The 17,141-nt window shown below is 41.7% G+C and overlaps 1 long non-coding RNA gene across 1 annotated transcript in view; it reads left to right on the top strand.

Moving 5' to 3' along the window:
* Nucleotides 1-16,877, top strand: part of LOC109306898 — a 50,060-nt gene extending 33,183 nt beyond the window's left edge. Inside the window, exon 3 of the long non-coding RNA XR_002100139.1 lies at nt 16,561-16,877. This is a non-coding gene — a long non-coding RNA (uncharacterized LOC109306898). The remainder of the gene's footprint in view (nt 1-16,560) is intronic.
* Nucleotides 16,878-17,141: the final 264 nt, after the last annotated feature.

The following is a 17,141-nucleotide window of genomic DNA, read 5'->3' as shown; positions in this document are numbered from 1 at the left end:
AGTGCTGAGTACTCTTCCATGGTGATAATTCCATCCTTCCATCCTTTATAAGTTTCTCCTTTTGAGGTGTAGGAGGTCCTCAAGTTCCCTGCTGAGCCAGAGGGGTTGCTGCGCCCTTTTGAGACCTTTCCTCTGAGATGGGATGGCCATCCCTTGTGCTGTCAGGATCGCTCCCTTGAGGAGCAGCCACTCCTCTTGGACTCCTCTTCCTGTCGAGTTGTGGTTCCTTGGGGCCTTTCCTGAGCTTGTCAAAATTAGCTTTTCTGAAGTCAGGGACTTCTGTATTGCTAACTGACTTGCCAGCTTTGTGATGGATAGGAAAGGTGATCAGCTTGTGGTCACTATCACCCAGCTTTCCACTGATTCTTAGGTCACTGACTAGGTCATCCCCTTCGGCCAGTACCAGGTCCAGTAACGCTTTACCTCTTGTCAGCCCACAGACTTCATGAGTCAGGTAGAGCTTGTCCACACATGTGAGAAAGCTTTGCGACTGATTGGATTTGGCAGAGTGCTTTTCCCATGAGATGTCCGGGTAGTTAAAGTCTCCCATGACAACCATGCAACAAGAGCATGCAGCCTCAGCCAGTTCCCTGGTGAATTCCTTGTCCAGCTCTTATTTCTGGTTAGGAAGTCTGTAGTAGACTCCTACCATGATGTCCCCTGTGCCACACTCCCCATGTATTTTAACCCAGAGAGACTCCAGTCATTCTTCCTGGGTGCCAATGTCAATTTGCAGGCATGTGTAGCTGTCCTTGACATAGAGAGCTACACCCCCACCTCTTTTATCTGTACGATCTTGCCTGTACAGGGTATAGCCATCTATACCTGTGGCCCAGTTTTGGGTGAGGTCTCTGTTATCCCTATGACGTTGTAGTCATTCTTGTTTAGCAGGAGGACCAGTTCCTCCTGTTTATTCCCCAAGCTCCTGGCATTGGTGTACAGGCAGGTAAGTGTCCCACTGGGAGCCCCTGCCTTCCCTACAGATCGTTTTGGGGCTAAGATAGGGGTGGGTTCCCTTAAGTGCCTTAGCCTGCTGGATTTACAAAGATTGCTCAGTGGGCTTGCAGTGGCAGTAATCCTCCCAACCCCCGGTGGGCTTAGTTAAAGATCCTTAGATCCTGGTTTTCCCTGATTTAAAAAAAAAATGCAAATTCTCTGATAACCCCCCCCAAATCTGTGATTAAAATGAAAGGCCTCTCATTCTCCCCCACAGCCCTGTTGGTGTCCCTTGTCCTCCACCCACAGCCCACTACCCCCCCAGTCCTGCCAGAGGGGGCCCCCAGGTGCCAGGGCTACAAGGCCAGCAGAGCAGAGCCCAGCTCTCCCCCCTCCGCTACCTGCTGCCTGTGTGTTGTGGGTTTGGGGGAGTGGGGGTCTCCCTACCACTGTGCACATATCTGACCCTAGCCTCTAAAGTTTTTGCAAAAGAAGAATTGCCCTGGTATTTTTCCGTAATGAGTAAATGAATGAAAACTAAGAATGAGGGATTTTCTGAGAGGTGCCTCAAATTTGAGGGGTCCCTTGAGTCTAGAAAGGTTGGGAGCCACTGTTCTAAATCAATGGTTCTTAACTACATTAGACTCAAGGTACCGCTTTGAAAATGCCAGCTCTTAGTTTTCACTTGGTTTTTGACTATGGAAAAAATTAAGCAATTCTGCTATTGCAGAGAACTCAAAAAGACTATAACAGTTGTAGGCCCTGCACAGGGGGTCTGTGGCCCTGCAGAGTGGCTGGGACCCTGCGGGGGGGCAGTCCATGTGCTATGTGGGGGACTGCACCCTGTGGGGGGCAGAGGACCCATCCCTCCTGAGCAGTCCCCCCCACACCTACCACACTGACCCGCATCCCCCATCTCTTCATATCCATCCACACGCCCTAGGGATCACCCTTGAGCAGTGGTGACCAATCTGTGGCACGTGTGCCACAAGTGATGAGGGCAGCTTCTGTGTGGCATGCAGCAGATTTGGGAGGAAACAAAGTGGCACAGGAGCAGATAGGGCAGGAAGCAGAAAGCTGAGCAGCAGATTTGGCAGGAGAGTAGGACTGGAGTGGCACTTAGGAAGGTTCAGTGCTAATTTGCGTCGTGCCCACCAGAAAAGTTTGGCCCCAACTGATGGAGAGAGAATGTGGAATCTCCATCACTGAAAGTTTGAAAGTAGTTTAGATATGCATTTGTCTGGGATGGGTTAGACAGATACCCTCCTGTCTTAAATTGGAGGTTGGGTTGGATGAGCTTCCTCATATCTGTTCCAGCTCTGTTTTTTTATGGTTCTGTGAGCCAGATTGGTGAGCTGAATCTGAAGACAGCTCAGTTAGTACAAACCAGAAAGCTGGTGTTTAGCATTAGCTAATAATATGATCCAGAGAATTAAGACTTGGACTTCTTTGTATTGTGGTAGCACTTAAACACTTTATTTGCAAACTCTAGGACCTGATTATTCTAGACTACTGTACAATCTCAGAAAAAAGAGTACCTGCTGCATGGAGCTTTCAACTACTAGGACAAGAAAAAACTGATGGAAACAGGCAGACAGGATAAAAATGAGCATGGAAGGCTGTTGTCTTAGCATGACATAGGGTGAATTGCCACTGACTTTTTTTGTAGGCATCAATTATATTACATTTTAAGGACACATGTGAAGGAGGATAATGAGGTAGCTTTACAGATATTTACAGGACACTTGTCCCATACAGGGCAGCATAAGAGGAAAAAAAGATGCTTGTATGAAAATTTAACAATCAGGTGAAGGAGACTGGTGAGCCTATTGGAGGTAGGAGTTGACATTTTGTTGATGAAAGAGAGCTCGCACTTGAGTCTGACAATACTGACAGTTAATGCCAAGTTGCTCAGGTCCTGTCCAGCAAAGCACATGAGCATACATTTGACTTTAAGCACATGGATAGTCCTATGATCTGTTGCATAACTGATATGCCTAATGGTAAAATAAGTGAAGTCAGATTTGCTTTAGAGTTCAGTCCTACAAGATGGCCCCTTCTCTGCAATGGGGCTGAAGGTGCTCAACACTTCAGAGAGAGACTCGTCTAACTGTGTCGTACTTTGTCAGGGTGCTTGTAATTAATGAATGATAGTTAAGTATCTGGAGATCATCTAATTAAAGGCTACACAAGCATGCTGAGCCATTTTAATATTTAAATTCTTCCTTAAATCTTATATCTTTGTTTTTAAAAGATGCAAAACTCAGTATTGCAGGACATTTTAGGATAAAGAATTTTAAGACTGTCATTCTAGTTGCTCATTACTATATTTTCTTTGTCTCTGCAGTGTTTCCCTAAGGCATGCTGAACTGTATCCAAATAAGAGGACTAGAAACAAAAGTAAGGGGAAAGATCAAGAACCAATGTGGGCATTGTTATTTTTGCCATTTGCTTCAGTGGAGACAGAATCATGGTTCAGGGTGGGTTTTTTTTTTTTAATAATTGCATGAAAGACTCAAAATAGTCTCTTTCTCCATTGTATGTACATGTTAAGACTATACATGTTTATCAACTACATGTTCAAGCCTGCTTTAGACATGTTGACTGTACATACATACATAACCCTTAGTGCAGTTGTGAGAAAATAAACTGGCAAAAACTTTTGCCTTTACATTTCTCTCAGGACCTTTGTGTACAGTGTGTTCTAGTGCCTGCACATTGAGCTTTTATTCCCTTTTCCTACTCTGATCCTATCCTGACTTGCATTACTGCAAATTAAATTAAGGGATCATCAGTTTTCTCCTGCCTTGTTCTAGTCTATGCAAGTTATTTGCAAAGTTGTTGGCAGCCTCCTTGGTACTAAACTTTCCCAATTCTTTTATCATTGCCTCTCTTGCACCAGTGTGTTGCACGTTCCATACTTAAAGTCACAATTAATGTGAGCAAAGTACTTGTCCTACTAGTCCTTTTGGCAACCTACTTAGTAAAGGCTTCAATTACTTTCCTTCATCCTAGATTTTTCTATTCACGAGTGCCTTCTTTCTTTGATATCCTGGCTGTCCAATCAAGTAGCTCATTCCCAATGCTAGAGATATTTACCTTTTAGATTACAATATCAAAGACTTTCTTAAACTGTGAAGGCAAATTATACCCAAGGCTTCCTTTTATCTTCTCATTAGTTCTTCTATAAGAACTCACTTTGGCAAGTGGCACTATAATGTCCAGGTGATATATTCTACTGCTCTGTTTCTGGTTAGCATTTCTGGTACTACTCTATGTTGTTATAACTTTTTTCAGTGCAGCGGTACAAATCCTTGTTTCCAAGGATTTCAGAAATGTTTACTAAATGTTCTCCTTTAAAAGGCATTAGTTAGATCCTCTTAAAGATAGATGGGGGCAAAACCAATAGAGAAAGGAAAACCCATGTAAATGAATGAAAGGAAGGAATGACAGAGAAAAGAGGAGAAGAAACCAAAATCCAGTTATTAGCCTGTCAAATACAAATTAGGATTCAGATTTATATGTGGAACAGGTCAGTCAGTTCCTCACCATTATTCTACTGCAAATGCAATGTACTGTCTCCTCACTGAAGGATATTGGAGTGTGTAGGTCTCATTTCTGATAGGTACTGTATCTTGGAAGATTATATTTCCTTTTAGATTGAAAACCAGAGTACCCTGGAATGTCTTGCTTGTGAAGGATCAAAACTCACAAAGGACTGTGCCTTACCATCATGGGTCACTAAAAATAAGCATCTAAATTAAAGGGGGCCTGATATTCAGAAATATGAGCTCTCAGCTTGTAATGAAATGTGTGAGAACTGTGAGTGCACAGATGCGGCTGAAAATCAGGTCCCTTTGTAAAGATAGATAGATAACAAAGGCATCAAATGAGGAAAAAGCAAAATCTTTACCTATTTCTTTCAGGAGTAATTGTACAAACGGCTGATTACTTGCCAATCTCTCTACCTTGTTTGCAAGAAGAATGCTATATATGCTGCGTGTGTTCATAGACACTCTGAATTGCCTTGCTGGAACTTCTGAGAAACTGGGACTAAAATGTAGAGTGACCTAGAGTTTCCATTTCCCCTGCTGTCCTTTATCACAGAGAGGTATTAACTGGGAACTGTTAAGAGTCAGCTTGCTTCTCTTCAGTGGGTGAGGCAAGGAGTTCTGGCTTATCCTGTTCATGGAACTGTGGCTTTTGCCATTAATCCAGCAGCTTCATGCTTAGGATCCCTGCTAGAAGTTGTTTATTGTCGATGTCCCTCTTCCCCCATACATGTTTTACTATCTTTTAGTCGGCAGCATGTGATGTTTTTATGATGTTTTAGATGGGCACAACAATGATGTGATACAGCTAGATGTTGCTGTACTGCAGACTAGTTGGTTTGGGTGCTGTTAGTAACATAAATTCATAGATTCATAGATGTTAGGGACTGGAAGGGACCTCATGAGATGATCAGGTCCTGCCCCCCCCACAGTTGGGCAGGAAAGGCCAGTGGGGTCAGATGACCCCAGCACGATGAGCGTGCAGACATTTTTGAAGATTTCCACAGTAGGTGATTCTACCACCTTTGGGGGGAGTCTGTTCCAGACCCTGAACACTTGGAGTATAAAGACATTTTTCCAATCTAAAGACACGTCTGATTCAAAGTGATCCTGTAGCAATTTATGACCATTATTCCTTGTCTTCACCTGGGGTGCCCTGGTGAACACATGCTCACTCAGGCCCTGATGTGCACCCCTTATATATTTATAGGCTGGTACCAAGTCCCCTCTAAGTCTTCTCTTCTCCTGGCTGAAGATGTTTCAGTGTGGAGCCCAGCACGGGCTATAAAACCCAACCACAAAATTGGGTAGATGCTTGCTCAGTTAGTCCATGCTGAATTTTGTTCTACTGTGGCTCCTTTGATAGCACTCCCTATCAAACTATTCTAGAGATATATAAACTACAGCAGGTGCATTATAGACAGACCATATACCGCCAAGTTCAAGTTTGTGTTTGCAGTATTCACCTGGCTCCCTTAAGTACTATCCAAGTCTCCATGAAATGGAAAAATGTAGCAAAAAAAACTGCATGATACGCAAGCAGTCCTGTAAGATTCTTGGATGATGATCAAGAACAGCTGGAGTTTCATTCATTTGAATAATATTTCATTACTCTTTCAGTGCTCTTGTTTTCTGGTGGCTGCTTAATTTCTCATCTTGTCACCCCTGGACATATCCCAAAGTTAAGTGAATAAATGCAAACTTTTCCTTTTAAAGGTCAGTCAAAGAATTGTTTGATATTGCATTTATTCAGGCACTGCCCACTATCATTCTTTAAAGAACTTGCTGATGTCATATTTCTGTGATCTACATAACAAATGAATATTACTCCAGATCTGAAATGTAGAAGTATTACATCTTTTAATATTCCTTCTTCCTTGGTTTACTGCCTTTAAAAGAACAACACAAAGTAGCTTTTGTAATGTTTTTATTAAGTGCTCTGAAAAGTGCCAAGATGATCTTCCTGGAGGTAGAAGTCCTCCATTTATCCAAATAACAGTATAGAGAAAAAGTATGAGTTTTTCACATAATCCTATACTGTTCTTCCTTACTCTCTCTGCAACACTGCCAGTTCATACTGTACCTGCAGTCCTAGTGGTTTTATGACCAGGTAAACTAGGATCTGAATTGCAGCCACCCATTTGTTGTGGAGGTCTTCAAATTCTGTTCAGATCAAGACACAGAAGCGAGGTGATTATGGTCACATGGATGTAAAAGACTCACATCCCATTACTAGTTTATGGACCCAGTAAACATGCTTCTTTATGTGCTATTATTTTCCTGTCTTTCTGTTTGAAAATAGTTGTACTCTTTTGTAAGACTTGTATGAGTTGAGTTAATTGGGAACTGAGGTATACAGCTCATTTGAAAATCAAACCAAATTTATTTAGGTATCTAAATATAGGAGCCCAGTTTTGGTTATTGTTTTTACCGTGAAACAGTAGAAAGAACTCTCTGATTGGTTGATTTTTTTTTTTTTTTTTTACAGAGCACTTTCTCATCTGTTAAAGCACATTAAGATCCAGCATTGTTTTATGATAAAAATCACAAGTAAAAATTAAAAATTGTTTTGATCGCTCTGTACCAACCCTCCCATTCCTCTTCCCTCTGGGTTGGATTAAATATTTCTCAGAGAAGCAAAGCTTTTCACTAGCTTCATTAGGGTTTTTACCTGCATTAGTGTCCCATACCAGGCCCTAAAGCAGTGATATCCCCTTGATATAATGTTATAGTTCAATATCAGTTCTCACCTCTTCTCTGCAGGAACTCTTCAGTCTATCTTCTGAGAAGTACTTTTCAGTACAGCTCTTCCTGCTCCTTGCCCTCCTGTTAAAAGACAATATCAGCTATCTTTACAATAGGCCAGGAAGCATTTGTAAGAGGTTAAGTGATACTCCAGAGATTCCTTAATTGCGTTTAGATGCATTCCATGCATTTTTACACAAGCATCAAAGCTAATGTCTTCCCAAAGGTAAGCAGTTTCTTCTCATATTTCAAAAAATCATCACACATTTTCATCAAGCTTTCAAGAATGAAAGCTACTAGATTGCAGTGTTGTCATAATAAAAAAGAAAGGTGCACATGGGTATTGTGAGCCAAAGGTGACAAGTGCTGAACAAATAGCGCGTGAAGCCTTTTTCCTGGATGACAGTGTCCATCTCAGTCTGTTGTTGCTCTTGTACTCCGGTTCAGATATGTTTGATCAACTTTTAAATGATTAACATAGCAATAGCAGGTGAAGGCAGTCATCACACTTTGATACAGGATAAAGTACAAGGAAGTCTGAAGGAATCTTTCATTGCCAATTGAACATCAATTCTTAGCGCAGCTCATGTGAGAAGTCAGCCTAAAAATGGTATTCCATATCCTACCTTGAAGTCATATTCAATCACACCAATGTAAATTTGGCATACATTGCATTTAGTTAATTCTGCAATGGGCATCTCTCTCTTTCTGTCCAGATTAACATAGTCATGTCTGAGTATACAACTTTACATTTTTTTTCTACAACATTAGTATCTAAATTGAATGTTTTGAGCTCATTGGAAGGACTAGACTTCCACCCAATCTCAATTTTTAAAAAGGACCTTTAAACAATGGATTTCTAGCGACAGCCACAGTCAGGTGGCATGGGCTCTTCCTGGGGGAGGTTTCTACCATGCTGTGCTGCAGCTAACCAGTGGGAGAACTAATGGTGACTGGGTCCTGATGCTCACCTGCCTGTGACTCAAGCTGGGTCATTCCTGTACCCACACTGCAAAATGTTGCTGACTCCTTGTGTAAAGATTCAGCCAGTGGACTTAACGGGTGGTACTTGTTTGACCAGAGAGGAACTTATGGTGGATGGTGAGTCTCAGAAAATGTAGTAGTTGCTAGAAGGCAGATTCCCATCTCTCTGACTTTACTAAGTAAAAAAAAAAAAAAAAAAAAAAAGGTGGTTACTTCTTTTTAAAAATATTTGCTTTGATGGCAAGTAGAGTTGATTAAATTATTTGCAAATGTATCCATTGAAATGAGGCTCTTTTTAAATAACATTTGTAAACCAATTTTCATTTCTACAAATGTATTTTTCATAAGTATTTCCTAAACTGTTTGGGACCCATCATTTTTGCATTTCTCATGGGCCCTACACTTAGTATATCTGCTTTCCATTACTATTTATTCATAGATCATTTTTGGTATAGTTTCTGCTTTCTGATTAGATGATTGACAGTTTTTAGATAGGAGGATAACAAATGACTAGTAAATAATTCTGTTCGTGCACAGGCTCTGTGGTTCAGATTTAAATATGAAAATCTAAATGCAGTCATGTTGATCTGAGCCTTTTGTACATGGTGGGATATACATTTAATAAATAATATGTTCATATAAATGAAAATCTCTGCAGGTAAATACTTGTGAAACGTAAATAAAAAGAATGATACATCTGGCTTATCTGAAATATTCTTTGGGATGTTGGTAGATATAGTTGGAGAATGCCTCTTTCTTTTTCTGTATTCAACCAACTTATTGGTAAACCATTAAACTATTGAATAACGTGGTTGAAATGTTGGCCTCGTTGACAGCAGTGGGAGTGTTGTCACTCGCTGCAGCAGGGCTACGATTTCACCTCAGCTTACATGAAGCCTGAATTCTTCCATTACACAGCCACTTTACACTGCCAGAATAGGTTTAGGAGTCCATGGTATAAATAAGAATCAGGCCCAGTGGTATATTTTCATATCCTTGGTTACCTGCACCTCTTTTTATAGTTTACCTGTTGCGTTTATCTCTTTGTACCTCATTGGAATCATTCTCCTTCTAGTTGGACCCTGCCATATTTATCTGCCTCATAGGTGTTTTAGTTTGAATATTTCCTGTTCTCATTTTCCTCTCTAGACTGAGCTATTGGTTGTCTTATATAGTCTCTGTTTGGCAAGGGAAGGTTGCATCCCTGCAGTGCACAATGGTGATAGGGTGGACAGCCCTTTTATAAAAAAAAAAAAAATACATATTTTTTAAAATAAATGTAAGTATGACCCAACTGTCTCCTGAACCAGAAGCAGTTATAACTGCATCTGCTTGGCACCATGGGTGGGTTAATTATGTCTGTCACTCAGTAGTGCTAATTAATCTGTCTGGGCATCAAGTGGATGCTGCTAAACATCCTGTTCAAGAAGCAGCACATGCAGACAGCATGTTTGAGAGTGGTGCTGTCTGGTGCGGTAAGTTTACCACGTAGACATGCCAACATTTTTTTCTTGTTTAATTTTACTTAGCATGAGGCATCCATTTCTGGCTGCAGTAGCTATTCTGCCTATCCTTCCTTCCTTCCTTTTCATGTCCTTGTTGGAATCTGCCTATTAAGAGCCCAAAGAGGGAAATTGTAATTGTAATCACTGCTTTTCTACCTTTGTTAGAGGGGGTAGGATGCAAAGCAATTGTTTTAAATTGCAACAAAGTAGGTATAGTTTAGATCTCAGGAAAAAAACCTATTTATTGTTAGAAGAGTAAGATAGCAGAACAGACTGCTAAGGGAAGTTGTAAAATCTCCTTTCTCAGGGATTTTCAAGAGGAGGCTGCACAAGCATTGGACGGGGATGTTTTAGGCAGTAGCATAACTGGGGTGGATGAGCAGAGCACCAGCCCCAGCCCTAGGTGACCTTCGGATGCTCACCAGACTGGCGCCTCCACCCTTGAAGAATCCACAGAAGCAGCTCTACAGTGTTGCTGTTGCAGCCACATGGACACTTTGCTGCTGCTGTAGGAGCAACAAACCAGGGTATGTGGACCATGCTGCAGCAGCATCTGGGGGCTGTTTTTGAGTTTCCAGAGTTAGGTAAAACTTCCCTCTCCTCCACTTTCCTTCAGGATTTGCCTAGGATGCAAACCCTGCTCATTGGTTTGAGCAACATCTGGTTTTTAGGAGTTGTCCTACATTTGTACAAGGGGTTTGACCAGATGATGCTTGAGCTCCCTTCAAACTTATGATTCTACCTCTAACCCAACTTCCAAACAAATTTGCAATGCACTTTAAAGCAATGGATGATTAGCTTCACAATGGTGATAAGCTGTGGTCAACAAAAGGCTACATAACTGTTAACTTGCTTTTTCCTGCAAAAAATGATAGGTGGAAATTTGTAAGAATTAACAAAGATATTTAAAATTAATTCATTACATCATGAAAGGAGTGACAAATAGTTGCTATGAATGATCAGTAATTCACTGCACTAACGTCAGATGTATTTTAGAGGCAGAGGCATAGCTGGCTTCTTTGACGCCGTGGGCAAAGGAGGAAGAGGGAGATACCCAGAAGCATACTGGTACGGTTTGTGCCATGGGTAGCTCTGGCCTCCGGGTGGTGTCCAGTATGCAGTGAATGAAGTCAAGGGAGCTCTCAGGTCCTGGAAGCTCTGGACTCCAATTGCACAGAGAGGGGGAAGCAGTCGGGTAAAGCCAGTGCAGCTATAGGGTCCTAGCAGCCATGGAGGAAGGTTTCCCTTTGCTAAGTGTCATGCTGAGCAAAGAAATAAAATCCTTAATTTAGTGGCTGGGGGAGGGAGCTCCCTGTCTTCACTGCCTGCTTCTTCCTCCCAAGCCCTTAGCAGCCAGGACCGGAGAGTTTCCTGCTTTGATTCTGGCCCTGTTTCACAGAGCCCGCCCAAGCCTGTAGCTGCTGAACTAGCAGCACAGTTGTGTCCATTCTGCTTCCCCCTAACTTCGGTTCCAGTGCTCCTCGCCCTTAATCAGTGCTCAGCACTCATGCTTCCCTCATCCACCCTAGTTATGCTACTGTTTAGAGTGGTGATGTCCAACCTTTTCACCCTGTGAGCCAGATAGGTGGTGCTAGGTCTGGTTGCAGGCCAGATCTGGCTGGTGGGCTCATTTCAGCTGTGGAAGGCAGGCACAGCCTGACCCTGGTCCATCCACGAGGGGTGGGGAGTGGTTTGGCTCTGATCTAGAAGGTGGGTGGAGGGGGCAAGGAGCTGCCTGGCCCCTCTCTGGACCCATGGGAATTGGGGACAAGGCAGAGCAGCCTGATTGGGATGTGTGGGGCGGAGGGCATGGGGAGTAGCCCAGCCCAATCTAGACCTGCAGGGGGCGGGCCCGGCCCTGATTCCACTGCATGGCACTGGTCTCAGGCAGGGCTAGATATGGCCAGAGAGCTTCCTTTGCTCGTGCGCTGCTGAATTTTCCAACCTGTGGGAATCTCTGCGGGCTAGATTTTGCCTGAGGGCTGGAGGTTGAGCACTCCTGGCTTAGTAGATAGTAGGTTGGAATAATAAATTGGGCACAAAGGCGATATGGAGACATATGATGGAGAGTTCAAGAGAACTCTATGGAAGCTGTTGTGTAGTCATTATAGGCTTTTGATTTTCACAGTTTACTCAGTGCTTAACAGGTGCAACAGCAAACGTTTCTGTAACCAGATTTTGAAGAATCAGTGACATTTCATTTTGAAGATGAACCCTGAATGTAATGGGGGAGAAACATTCTCATCATCCAGAACAAGTGTTTAGTTCTCTTTTACATGTAATGAGATTTTGGGATCTTTGATATTTATTATTTATTTATTTTGGACACTGATCCAGCATTCAGACACGTAGATTCCTTTAACCTCAAAATGAACATTATCTACTATATGCATGCCAAAATTATTGGGTGTCTATACATGTGCTCTGGGGTGGAGCATTTTACTTAGAGCAGGTCCCAGAAAGCTGCTATACTTAAATGCCACAGCATCAAATACATTCAGTATTCAACATTTTAAAATGGCTGCAAGATTGTTTTAAAATAAAGCTCATTTTATAAGTTTTAGTTAAAGCACCCCGTTGCCATTTTGAAATGTGGGATGGTGAATACCCATGACTGCAGCATTCTGGAGCATTCTAATTGGAATGCTCCAGGAGACTCAGTTAATCGACTCTGCTCCAAAACATTCTAATTAGAACATGTCTGAGCATGTGTATAGGCACCTGTAGAGCCCAAAAGACATGTAGCATGTTCCTGAGAAACTTTTCTTGTGTGCCCATTTGTGCATACTGTGTTGTACAAACTGATTTTTGTCTCTGTATTTGTCTATTGACAGAACACCTGTTGGTGGATGGAAATTTTTGGGGCGGTATAGAACTTTCAGTGGTATGTTTTTCTGGATGTTTATGGAGAAGTATCCTCAAGCACAAACCAAGTCATTTTTAAATATATTTCTTGATATGATATTAATGAAGAATGTAGGAAAAATAGGACAAGACAGGGTGCAATCTAGAGCAGGGGTCAGCAACCTTTTCAAGCTGCGGGGTGGACTGCCCTAGTTCAGATCAGAAGCAAGCCAGTCTATAGGAGGCGGGCGCTAGGACCCAGCTGAAGCTGCCACTTTTCCCAGTGACTGCAGAAGGAAAGTGTCTACCATCACCACTTTTCCCTGCTGTGGCATGGGGAGAGTGTCCACAGTCTGTGCCCATTCCCATGGCAGTAGGAGAAAGACACTGTTGCCAAAGCTTCTCGCCACTGCAGAGAAAAGTGCTGGTTGTGGACACTCCCCGTGCCACTGCAGGGAAAAAACAGTGATGGTGGGGACCTTCCCAATGCAGATGCTGTGAAAAGCTGCAGTTGTGACTGGGTCCTAATACCCACCCACCATGTGCTATCCTACCTCTGACCCATGAGCTGTAGGTTGGTGAGCCCTGATCTAGAGTATAATTCCAGTGGGAAAATCCTCCCTGTGTAGGGGGTGAGCAAACAGATTAAAGTGTTTGAGGTAAATTAAGCAGCATATAGATTCTGCATTGGCCATGTGAATGGGGTGAATTTTACCCCTAAGTATACTTTTAACAGAAATTAATTTTCTTTTCACCTGAATTTGTTGCTGAGCTATTTATCTTTTCCTTACTCAACTGAAGGGATCTTCAGTCATTGAAAAAGGACTTGGTTTTGTTCAGGATTGTCCATTTCATTTACATGACATTCAACATGCTAAAGCAGCAGGGGGGAGTCATATTTGGAAAATATTTGATTTATTTCTGCACCCATTGAAAATGTTGTCTACAGAAGAATTCATTAAGTTTGGTTGTCATATCTTATTATTTCACTATTTATATTTGTCTGTACTGAGGTTGATACTGAGGCATTTTTTTCTGCCTATCTCTGAGGGCAGAGAATACCTAACTCTTTCTCACTGTTTACATATGGAAAAAGGTGGGAGAGAATTGGAAGAAAACTTAAAACTCATCATTAATTTATTTAGTATAAAATTGAAAATATCCTTAAATGAAATCAAATGTAAATTTTCTGTCTCCAGGACTTCCATTAAAAGTTGGCTGCACTTGTCCTTATCCCAAGAAATTTTTGGAGTTGGTTGATTCACTAGTAAATTCAAAATAAAAAATATTTGGCATCAGCTCAAAGGAGATGTTCCCACTGTTGTTACTTGTTGGAAATACCATATTTTCTCATATACAGTATGCCACAGAATAAGATATGCACCTTGTTTTTGAAAGGCAGAATGTAGAAAAAAGGATCTTTCCTTGTAGAAAGTAACTGAGTAGTGGCAGCAGCTAGAGAGCCAAACCTGCTTATTGTTCACATGCAGAGTTACTTTTGCTTTTGCCTAACAGGAGCTTAAGCGGCAGAAACTGCTGTTACCATATCTCCTCCATTTATAATGCATCCCCCAAATTCTAGAAGCTTGTTTTTGGGGGGATAAAATATGCTGGATGTGAAAAAATGCAATATTTATTTTTTTTCCAGCTGGGGTCAAAGTTTCCAACTTCTGAAAATGCAAGGAATAGAAGTAAGCCCCATCTTCTTGATCCCATTTCTCTTTTCCACTTTCACAGGAGAAAAGGGACTGAACAAAGGATTGAATTTTTAGTCTGAACAACTTGGTCAAACTAAATATGAACTTTCTGGGCCCACAGCAAGGTATTCCTTTAGATTTGCACAATGATAGACAGAATGACAATAACAAACTAGGTAGTCGAGTTGTATTCTAGTTTTTACCATCGTAATATTTATTACTTATATTATTGTCACACTTTGGAACCCTCGTCAGGGACCAAGGGCCCATTATGCTAGGTAATGTACAAATTTAAAACAAAAAATGGCTCCTGCTCCAGAGATCTTGTAATATAAAACCATTTATTTAGAGGGAATATTTAGAATCTAGGTTAACACACTACTAAAAATGTGGACCTCTATTTCTGTGGCCAAGGACTGTTGGTTTTTTGGGGTTTTTTTTTCAAGTGAAGTACTGTTCTTAGGCTAACAAAAGGCTGCCTTTTAGTAGTGTTTTTTATGGTTCCATTAACTTGAAAATACCACTTATTGTAATATAATTTTTATGATTATAATTAAAGATTGACTTGGTTTTATAGGGTTGTATGCAATTTGATTTTTATGGAAGCCGTGCAGTAAAATCTAACCGTTCCTGCTGAAAGCAAAAATCTATGTTGATATGATATTAATATGTATGACACCTACTTCGTGGGACTGTGGTATACAGTATGAGTAAGAATTTAGGTATGGGAACCACAGTTTTCCAGGATTGTTGAAGGCAATAGTCAGGTGTTTTTTGTTTTCCTTCTGTAAACCATTTTGAAGTTTTTGCATATATATATATTTATTTCATATTCTACTTTTGATTCATTATTTGACCATAAGTAGGGCCTGGTTTAAATTGCGGGTCCAGCTTGCCAATATCATGGCCCGATTGTGATGGGGGCCACCATTTTCATGCCTGCTTTGTGGCACCCCCTCACCCATGCTCCCTGATTGTTTGAGGGGGAGGTGTAAGGCCGGATTTAATTGCAGCCGCAGCAGCCTCAGCCTTCTGCTTGCTGCTGAAAAACCCATGTGCATGTGCTGGCTTCCTGCACTCAGTCTGTCCACATGGTCAGGCTACTGCTGCTATCCCTGCTGGCTGCCTTAGGCGGAAAGCCCTGGTGCTGGGGAGGAGAGGGGCTGTTTGCTCCTCTGTGTGGGAAAACTGGGGTGTGCGGGGGTTGGGGGCACTTGAGGGCTGCTTTGGCAGATGGCCCTGGCACTGGGTAGGACAGGGGCTGTTTGCTCCTTCTTGTGCTTGGAGGAGCAAAACGGCCCTTCCCTTACCTGGTACCAGGGCCATCTGCCAAGGCAGCCACCAGGCGCCCCCTCTGCACCCTAGTTTTCCCACCTAGAGGAGCAAACAGCCTCTCCCCTACCCAGCCCCAAGCTCTCTCCTTCCCCTGTCCATTTTGTAACCTCTTTTTCCCCTCCCCTGGGCTGCTAGGCTTTTGCTTCTGACTGGGGAATGCATTGCTTTCCCCAACCTGCAGCAGTCATCTTGTTGCAACAAAATGCCATGATATGGCCACTTGCTGGGGATCTACTCAGCGAGCAGCCATATTGAGTCATTTTGTTGTAAATCACATTTTTCATCAAAATCACCATTCACAAGAAATGCAAAATCATGATTTCAACTAGGTCCTAAGATTGGCGAATCAGACTGGGCCCTACTCCCGTCCTCCCAATAACAGAATTTTGAAGAGTGCTAAGGTCTTTGTATAGTCCCCACCTCCACAATTGTATACCGTATGCTAAAGCTATTGACTAAATTCCGTAAAATCTTGCACCTTTGCCTGAACTTGGCTACCATGCATAGGAGTCCTCTCTCTTCTTTCTATGGTGTTGTGCAGAAAATTTCTAAACATTTTACCCCAGGCTAAAATCGGCTGCATGATTAACTCTGCCTGTCTCAGATTGCATCAGTATACAAGAACCTATGTGCCCATGTAGCTACAATGCAATGGGTCCTGTACCAACTCTACCAAGCCATGTAATAACTATAATTTTAACATTTCCATAATAAAGTTTACTTATGTTCTTGGTATGGAAATTTCTCTGAAACCATTTAAGGTTTCATTCATTTTAAAATCCTCATATGAAAAGCACTAGATTAGTTGATTGTTGTAGCATTATATTAATACCTGTCTGACTACTAGAGAAAACCAGCTTGATGAGTGAAATAAAATATCTCTTACATAATCATCCATTAAAACCATCTTGAATATACTTTGCAAAGTTTAAATAATTTCTTTCCTTCTGTTTGGTTTTGAAGATGGTGCAGATAGATAGTCTGAACTAAAATATGGAAGTTGATGGGAAGGAGGATTATGAACTAGCGGCAGCATTTTCTGCATAGCCCATGAAGGCTTGTACATCAGTGAGCAAACCCTGTCACGCTCACATCTTGGCCTTGCTGCATAGAGGTTGGGGAGGATACAGCAACAACACTTTGCACTTAAGTGTTTTTCATCTGAATATCTCAATGTGTTTTACATTGGTGAGTAAGTATGACTGCTCTCATTTTACATGCTGTGAAACTACAATGCAAAGGGCAGTTATGACTGTTATCCAATAAAATATCGAAACACCTGCCTAGCTTTCAGTACATAGGTAATGATGGCTAATATGGTTGAAGTGAGCCACATGGTTAAATATCTTGCTGGACTGGGTCTTGAATGACTTTCTCAAGGTCACCATGCAGAATTAATGGTAGTATCTGGATCTTCTGTGTGTCAGTTCTATGTCATCTTTCTAGAACACAATACATTATAATAATAAACTGATAACTTGGCTTACAGGAGGAGATAAAAGGTGAAGAAAATACAAATTCCAATTAAATGGATTTATATCCAT

The sequence above is a fragment of the Crocodylus porosus genome, unplaced genomic scaffold, assembly GCF_001723895.1.
Source record: "Crocodylus porosus isolate Cpor-Errol unplaced genomic scaffold, CroPor_comp1, whole genome shotgun sequence".
Taxonomy (NCBI): Eukaryota; Metazoa; Chordata; order Crocodylia; family Crocodylidae; genus Crocodylus; species Crocodylus porosus.
Note: the sequence above shows the minus strand (reverse complement) of the source record. Positions and strands in the feature narration are given on the sequence as shown.